Below are 9,756 nucleotides of genomic sequence, written 5' to 3'. Positions count from 1 at the left end.
CCAAATGCTATACTTTTTTTGTTGTTATAAGCTACCTTAAAGTTGAGTCTGACTCTTAGAAACTCTATGAACAACAGATCTGAACCCTGTCCTATTCTGTGCCAACCTTACAATTTCTGACACACTTTGACATACATTGCTGCAGTCACTGTGTCAAACCACCTGGTTGAGGGTCCTCCTCTCTGCCACCATCCCCCTACCATCACTGGCATGATGTATCTCTCTGAGAAATAACCTCTCCTAGTAACACGTTCAGAGTATGTAGTATGAAGTATCATCATCTTTGCCTCCAAGAAGCACTCTGGCTGTACCTTCTCCGAGACATATTTGTTTCGTTTTGGTAGCCCAGGGTATTCATTACTCTTTTGCAGTACCACAGCTCCAAGGCATGAGTTTTTCTTCTGTCATCCTTATTTATTGTCCAGCTCTCAGGAGCATATCAAGTGATTGAAAAGATCATGATCTGAATCAGGCACACCTTGGTCCTCAAACCAACATCATTTTCCTCAATAATTTTGAGAGGTTCCTGATTGCAAGCTTTCCAAGTAGAGCATATCTCCTGATCTCTTGATGGCTTATACCAAGTCTATTGTTTGTAGATCCAAGTAAGGTAAAGTCATTGCCAATTTCAATCTTTTCTCTACTTTTATGATGTTATCTATCAGTTCAGTGATGAGAATTTTTGTTTTCTTGATGTTGCAGTGCAGTCCATAGTGAAGACTACAGTGTTTGATCTTCTGCAGCAAGTGTTTCAAGTCTTCCTTACTTTCAGCAAGCAAGATGGTGTCATTTGCACACTGATGGTTATTGATGAGTCTTCCTCCAACCCTGATGCCACATTCTCCTTCATAGAGACTACTGTCTTGAATACTTTTCTCAGTTACAGATTGAAGCAATATGGACAAAGGATACAACTCTGACACACATCTTTATTAATTTTAAATCATGTATTGTTCCCTTACTCTGTTCACACAACAGCTTCTTGGTCTAGGTATATGTTTTACATGAGTAAATGTAAGTGTTCTGTGAGTTCCCCTCTTTTCAATATTAGTCATAATTTGGTACAATCCACACAGTCCAATGTCTTTGCATAGTCAATAAAACACAAATATACATTCTTCTGATATTATTTGTTTTGTAATTCTGCTCAGGAATCAGATTGACTACATCTGTGGAAGGAATTGCTGAAGAAGCTCAGTATCAGCAGGCACAACCAGGCTAGGTGCCATCTGTGGGACAGACCATCAATTATTCATGTCCAAGTTTGAATAGAGGCTGAAGAACTTGAAAACAAATTCATGAGTACCAAAATATGACCTTAAGTCTATTTCACGTGAATTTAAAAATCATCTTAAGAATAGTTTGAAGCATTAGACAGACACCAAAGATCAAAGAACAACTGAGTTATGAGATGAAATCAGTGATATCATCCATAAAGAAAGCGAAAAGTCACTACAAAGAACAAAGACAGAGGAGTAAGAAAATTACCCAAGTGGATGTCAGAAAAGACCCTGAAAATTGTGCTATAATGCTGAGAAGCAAAAACAAAGGGAAGAAATGCTGAAGTATGGCTGAACAGAAAATTTCAAATTTCAGGACAAAGAAAATGGTATTAACACAATAGGCAGAAACCCAGAATTGAAATATAAAAAGGGGAAAAAACTTGCTCAACATTTCTCAAATGGAAAGAACTGAAAAACAAATTCAAGACATAAGTTGCAATTTTTAGAGATGCTATGGGCAAAATCTTCAAAGAAACACCATACTATGAGTCCCAATTTTATATTCAGGCTATAGGTGAGCAAATTGAGATGTAGAGACATAATGTAATTTGCCCAAATTTTCCAGTGTATTTGCTCAACTAAAAAAAATGATAAATTTAAAAAATAATCATGAATTCAATTAAAATTTAAATCCTCTGAGAGTTTAAATCACTGAAAAAAATTTTGTTAGGATTCTTCTGTGCATCAGCCTTTTCTTTAAGTTGATAGTATATATGGTGTTTCCTTGAAAAAGCAGTGGATTCAAGTACTCTTTCTAGTGGAGAGATTTATTATGAGGGTACACTGGATAGAAGAAGCAACAATTACCTTCCTTTCCCTCTACCTGCCTAAACGTCAACTTCTATCATACTTTATAGTTAACTTTTTTATTTGCTTACTTATTCTTCTATTATTAAAATGCAGGTTAAAAGAAGGCAGGTATTTATTTCAAGTTTTTTATGATCACTGTGTGTCCATCGCCTGGAGCAGTACACGGAACACAGTGCTACTCTGGAACTTTTTGATAAATGAAGGAATGCTAACTCTGCTCCTTCATCCACTAGCTCTTCTACACTTTGGCTCATGTGTCCTGCTTCAGCTCTACTGCACGGTCTTGAGTCTCCATTAACAGGAGCTCAATAGAGGGCCACCGTGAGATCGGGCAAAGCTCCTATCAGTTGTTCATAAAGTTGTTAGGAGTACTACACCTAATGACAAATGGGATGAAAATGACTCCAAGGCATTGGTATTACCAATTTGTTTCTTTAGTTTTCATGACCCTTTTTTTTTTATTTGCAAAATTAAAAGGGGGGGAAAGGTGTATATCCATTGTCTATGGCTGTGTAACAAATGTCCCTGCAAATTCTATAACTTAAAACAAAATTGTAGGATTTAATGCAGTGTCTAGATGTTGGGAATCCAAAAATGGCCTACCTGGGTGGTTCTCCTTCAGCTTTCAGGAGGCTGTAATGAAGATATTGACCAGGGATGTCCCCATCTGAAAGCTTCACTTTGCCTGAAGGATTAACTCCCAAGGTTGTTCACTCATAATCCTTGACAAAGTAATGCAAGTTGTTAACTGAGAGCCTTACTCCTCACCTTAGGATCTTCATAGAGCTGCTTGAGAGTCTTAATGACACATTGGCTAACTTCCTCCAGAAAGGATGCTCCAAAAAAATTAAGACAGATACAGATCCATCAAGTCTTTATGAACAAATCTTGAAAGTCATATGCTGTAAGTATGTAAGTAGGTAGGTATACTAGGAAAGAGGAAACCCTAGGGCCACTTTAATAGCTGTCAATGATAGAATCATTGATACATTTAAATAACGAACCTTATTATCCTAAATATATAAAACACCTATAATATATAGTCTAGGCACTATATAATTATAATATAACATAATTAATATAACATAAAATAGTTTGAACATACAGAACATCAGCTAGACTAGCTCTCCTAGGCTTTATAGAATGTTTTCTTAGTGGTGGATTATCACTCAATGCTAGTTGCACAAGTTATCATTTATCTATATAATGGCTATAGCTTTCTTAGTCAACAAAAGTACTATCCTTAGACACTGTTGAAACATGACTGAAATTTTATGCATCTAAAAGATAAATTACTGTAACTAACTACATGATGAATTAATGATCCCCCACATTGTAGACATTCCACAATTGTATCAGGATATCCTTTAACTTGATCCCTGGACAATATTATTTCTTGGTCCTTCAGAATGCACGCTGGTACATCACTGCTAAGCAGGCTGGAAAACTTCCTGCAGCTCACTCTTATGACTGACCTTTCAGCCTCACCTCCTGTGCCTGCACACTCTCACATATGGAGAACAATCTATCGTACCTTCAGCATGAGTAATGAAAACAGAGTAAGCAGAGAGCCTATAACACCCAACCAATACAGAACAAATTAACCAAACCCATTGCTGTAACATCTATTCAGACTGAGAGTATAGAACCATCCCATGGAGTTTCTGAGGCTTCAGAGTGCCTCATCTCACTCCAAAAGACCTTCTAAACTGTCAGTCTTTCCATTCACAGCACAACATTTATGCCACTGTTCTGTGAAGATGATATTTCATATAGAAGAGGTAATAAAAACATGGGGGAAATATACAAGATTGAAAACCTGAAGACCCCGCTGGAAGGCAAAGGCAAAACAAAAATCACAACCTTCTAAAAGGAACTTATCATTACTCCTGAGATCAATTAGTAGAAAGAGAAGACATTTTGTAAATCTCTATTATTTTTAAAGACTTGAGCTGTTTATGGACTATGTTCTTAAATCATCATTTTCAGATTTGGAGAAAATAATCACAAGCTTCCCCTGAAGTCAGCACCTGCTCAATTCTGTATTGCCAGCAAGGGATGCCACAAGAGTAAAGGTCTCCCTCCAGGGAGCTAGCGGAAGATTAAACGCCAGCCTGCATGTTGGGAGAAGCTGGTGTGCTGAGTCAATACCAAGTACCAGGCTTAATTTGATGTTTTTCTACGCATGATCAAAACTGTGGGTTTTATTCCTGATTGCAAAGCTATTGCCTCCTTGGCTTTCTTTTATGGGTTCCCTGTAGAGTGTGTGCTGTGCTCTGATGTCTGAAATTGATCACAGAGACTCTATTTCAGAGGTGATAATAAACCTGATGCAAAATCGATGAGTAGCAAAGTTGACTATTAACCTTTCTTGTAATATGGTTGAATTAACTTATCTGGCATCACAAACTACTCCCCTCTATCATCTAATGTTAACTTATTTTAAAATAGATGCAGAATATAAAGTAGAGGAGAAATTATAGTCTTAACAGACAGCTTTTTGTCGAAAGAGCTAGCAAGAGCTATTCTTCATTGTATCCAGATTATTAATACAAATTTTTCCATTAACATGTTTAAATGAAATATATAGTATGTCATATTTCAGCTAACAGATGCTGCCCTGGATGTGCTCACCAAGTTGTGCCAAGAAATCTGAAGAACAACCACTTGGCCAACTGACTAGAAGAGATCTATATTTGTTCCCATTCCAAAGAAGGGCGACCCAACTGAGTGTGGAAACTATAGAACAATATCATTGATTTCACATGCAAGCAAGATTCTGCTGAAGATTATCCAAAAATTACTGGAACAGCACATCAGCAGAGAACTGCCAGAAGTCCAGGCTGGGTTTAGAAGGGGTCGTGGTACTAGGGATATTGTAGCTGATGTTAGATGGATCTTAGCTGAAAGCAGAGAATACCAGAGGAATGTCTATCTGTGTTTCACTGATTATGCAAAGGCATTTGACTGTGTGGATCATAACAAACTGTGGCTGACTCTGAGAAGAATGGGAATCCCAGAACGTTTAATTGTGCTAACGCGAAACCTATACTTGGACCAAGAGGCCGTAGTCAGAACTGAGCAGGGTAACACTGCATGGTTCAAAATTGGGAAGGGTGTACACCAGGGATGTGTCCTGTCTCCATACCTTTTCAACCTGTATGCAGAGCAGATTATCCGAGAGGCTGGGCTCTATGAGCAGAATTGTGGCATCAGGCTTGGTGGAAGATCTAGTAACAATCTGCGTTATGCAGATGACACAACCCTGCTTGCTGAAACTGAGGAGGACCTCGTGCACTTGCTTCAGAGGGTCAAGGACTGCAGCCTGCAGTATGGACTGAGGCTCAATGTTAAGAAGACAAAGATTCTCACCACTGGACCAATTGGTAGCATCAGGATGGATGGCTAAGAGATTGAGATTGTTCACAGCTTCAGTTTGCTCGGCTCCACGGTCAACATTTTTGGCACCAGCAACCAGGAAATCAAAAAACATATTGCGATGGGAAAGTCTGCTGTTAGGGACCTCTCTAAAGTACTAAAGAGCAATGGTGTCTCTCTGGAGACTAAGGTGCGCCTGATACAGGCCATGGTCTTTGCAATCACTTGTTATACATCAGAGAGTTGGACAATGACTAGGGAGGACAGAAGGAGAATTGACGCCTTTGAGCTGTGGTGCTGGAGAAGAGTACTGAATGTACCATGGACTGCCAAGAAAACAAACAGATTCATCTTGGAGAGGATTAAACCAAGCAACTCCTTGGAGGCAAGGATTCTGGGGCTTCGTCTGATGTACTTTGGGCATGTTGCAGGGAGAGACAGGTCCTTGGAGAGGGACATCATGCTTGGGAGGGTGGAGGGACGGCACAGGAGGGGAAGACCTTTTATGAAATGGATTGATTCAGTGACTGGGGTAATCGGAATGGGAGTGTAAGAGGCAGTGTGCGATTGGCACAGAATAGAGCAGGGTTTAGGGCTGTTGTACTCCCTAGTCATAGGGTCGCTATGAGTCGCAAACCACTCGACAGCACATAACAACAACAACAACATAAACTATGTGAAAGTTTTTTGTTCTGTTGTCATTTTTCCCCAGGAGATTTTTATTTTATTCAGTTCCTTCCTGAAGAACTGTGAGCAATGTTACCATCTTGTTATCAATTTCACTTAACATCTTTACTATGTGCAAAGTTCTGTTTCAAATTTAAGAACAAATAAAATCTTTCCTTCCTGATGGTCCCACCCTACTGCAGGTTTTAAAAAAAATATAATCTGCAAAACAACTTCAGAAAGTGTTAACACCGGGAGTCCTGGGGGCAGGAGTAGCTACATAGTTTCTGTTTAGTGAACATGAAAATAGGAGGCGGGTTTTGTTCATACTTCAAGATGGCAGCAACAGAATGTTAAAGCAAGCTTTCTTTGCCTAGGGCTGTCTGCCTGTACAGGTCACAAACCCAGGAAGTTAGCCCAAATTGTAGAAGCATATTAACTTATTTTTTTAAAAAAATAAAAACCTTTTATTTTCTGTAACATCTAGGAGTTGAGCTAGACCTTGAAAACACAAAGAATATTGTAAGAATGAGTATGCCAGTCCAGGTGAAAGAGAAAATGTGTGTAAAGATTCTATAGCGTTACTTTTTTTCATAGTCTATGCAATTTTATTTAAATTTTATTACTGTTCCAATAACCAACTTTATATCTATCTAGATAGATAGAGAGAGAGAGAGAGAAATACAAAGATATTTTTAAAACTATATATATAAGAGAGGGAGGTATAAGGAAATTACATTAATTTTGAAAATAACCATATTAAATTTATTTATTTTTTCTTCAGAATAGGGAATATATCGAAAGATGCGCATACATATTTTTTAAAGGTTCAAGAAAACTGAAAATTTAGCATTATTACTTTTTAAGAAATTTTTATTGGACCAAAACCTTTTGACACTAAGGGAGGTAAATGGTAAATGGGGAGATACTGAGTTGAGTTTGAATTTTTCATTACAAAGAAGTGACCCACAGTATTTTGATCAGCAAAACAAAATCAGTTCTATTTTTAAAAGGTTTGGGTTTTTGTTTTGTGTTTTTGTTTGTTTGTTTTTATTTCAGAAAGGAAGTACTAATGTTATGAAGGCATTACATCAGGAATTACTGATCAGGGAAGTGATGTGTTCCTTCCATCACTCTCCTCCCCTCAGTCAGTGCCCATGATCTTCTCTGCGTTCTTACACATGCTTTTCATTTTTCACAAAACAACAACCTGCTTCTGTTTTGAAGGCATCTAACCTGCGCCAAAGAAAAACATAAGGGAATTTTTACCAGATTGGGTTTTTATTCCCTCTCTATAGACAGTTTTTCAGGAACATCTCCATTCTTGTTACAGAAGGAGAGCTTGAAACCAATCAATTGTGCATTAAAAACACAGCACCTTTCTGGGTCTTTCAAACAGAATTGCACTTCAGAAAAACCAGGTCATTTTGTATTCTAGACAAGTGTTTGAAGATAACATAGATAAAGCATTTGCTCGATTCATCCCTGATAGAAGCATAAGTCTGTGCATGTTCTGGGTGTCTGTCTCTCATCCTGACACACCATCTTCAAAAGTGGGGAATTAGAAACCTCCTTCCTTCCTTCTTTTTCTGGCTTCCTTATAATAACAGCCTGAGTCAGAAATACATGCTCGACCTAAAAAAAAGCTGCTGTCATGTAAAGGGAGTTCCCTTTTGTTCTTTAATTTATCATCTTTTAAAGAAAGCTGCAAAGTATAAGCATCATACCTTGAATGTGAGGAATGCACACAACCAAATGTCAGTATTCAAAAAATGCAGAAAATAGAATTGTGTTCACATTGCAGATTCCGATGAAGCAGGAGAAAAGAAAGAACATATTTTCCTGTCAAAATGTCTTCAGTACTTTAAAGATCAATTCTCTTCCAGCCAGACTCAGAATTTCCCCACCTCCCCCGTCCATGAACTAATCCAATGAATTAACCTAAAACCCTAGATGCAGGCTAAGATTCATTCCAGGTTAGAGCGTCAACATTATCATTCTCTGACTCTGCAATCTATGTCTCAGACGCCTATCTAGAGAGAGGATGTAGAAATCCACATTCTTGCCCAAATATGTGTCAATGACATGCCAATACCCTTGAACATCTCTTACACCTCTAAATATCTTTGTTTCTCAAACGGAAGGTAGTTGCTCTTGTTATTTTCTCAAGGATGCAATAAAGGTTACAGCTAATAATTAACGTTTCCCTAACTATGTGTAACCACTTCAGGACTGAGTCAGCAGCTGCCAGGTCAAGTTCAATTAGTGAGGCTGAGCAGTGTGTTCAGAGACATCTTGACTTTCATGCATTCCTGTGGCCGTAAGGGCTAAAGAAGACAAAGCAGCCCTTTAAATGATAATTCCTCTATAAGTACATTTTATAACTTCGCTTCTATTGTAAATGTTCTTCTCATAGTACTAGTTGTTGTTTTTTGGGGAGAGTTTTTTGTTTGTTTTTTAGGATAAAATAGTAAAGATGGATTAATTAGAAAGTTACATCCCCAAAAGGACAGACCTCCCTCCTTGAAAGGAAATACGGAGGAGAGAGGCCTCTTGCTAGTGAGGTGAGGCTCTGTTCTGGGCCTCAATCTCTGTGTGGGCCCTGGAGCTGGAGTCTGGGCTATTGAGACAAAGCCATTAAGAGCTCAAAATTTAGTAGGTGTGCCTCTCATAGTACTAGTCATTTTTTTTAAAAAAAATTATTTACTTCTTGCACTCATTATACACAGTTTAATGTATATGTAATACAAACTACATTCATATCAAAAGAAAGTCTCATGTTTGCAATAAAATAATTTTGTAATTGAAAGTATACATGACAATTAGAGCAAAGTAGGATGGCTCTTGGGCAATCTCTGTTAACTACAAGATGGTTATTAGAGAGAATCTTTACCAAAATCTTCTATTCTGTCAGACAGTAAAGTGAGTAACATTGGAGGGAACCTCGCAGAAGGTGGCTTGGTGAGGGGAGGCCAAGTGAGTGTGAGTAGAGGGAGGGTGATTGTGAGAGAGCTATTGGCATTTGCTATGGTCTTCATGAACCTTTATGGGGTAAGAATAGATCATTTTTCTTAGGCAGCTTTCCATTCCGTTACTAATGGAAAATAATCCTAAGAATGTGCCAGGAACAACCTCTAATCTATCACTGAAGCTACCGGAAAAGAGCAAGAAGTTGTATGCTTAAGGGAAGCATCTTCTGTCACTATTTGTTTAGAGATTTAAAATGGATGATGCTTGTCATTACTTTTCTGTTCAGTAAAATACAAGGAGCTCAGATCTCTTTTGACAAAAATCATTGAACTGCACATGGGGATTCTGCTTAATAGCCTATACTTCCACATGGATTATTCTCCGTCTACCCCTCTCCTTTTAAAGTATATTTTTAAAACAAGTATCAAAGAGGATTGATAACATGCTAAAGTCAGTGAGGGAGAAAGGATAGGATGCACCCTGAAACACATTGCTTACAGAAATAATCTCTTTAGTTTCTTTTCCTCCCCTTCTTCTACCCTTCCCTTTTCCTTTTGCATATATATGTATAGGTATACATACAAGATATATATACACACACATACTATATATATAGAGATATCTATCTTGCATATGTATGTATAGGTAT

Source organism: Elephantulus edwardii, unplaced genomic scaffold, assembly GCF_000299155.1.
Source record: "Elephantulus edwardii isolate Elephantulus edwardi_28Jun2011 unplaced genomic scaffold, EleEdw1.0 scaffold00018, whole genome shotgun sequence".
Taxonomy (NCBI): domain Eukaryota; kingdom Metazoa; phylum Chordata; class Mammalia; order Macroscelidea; family Macroscelididae; genus Elephantulus; species Elephantulus edwardii.
The sequence above is the reverse complement of the archived record's forward strand: the minus strand, read 5'-3'. Positions refer to the sequence as shown.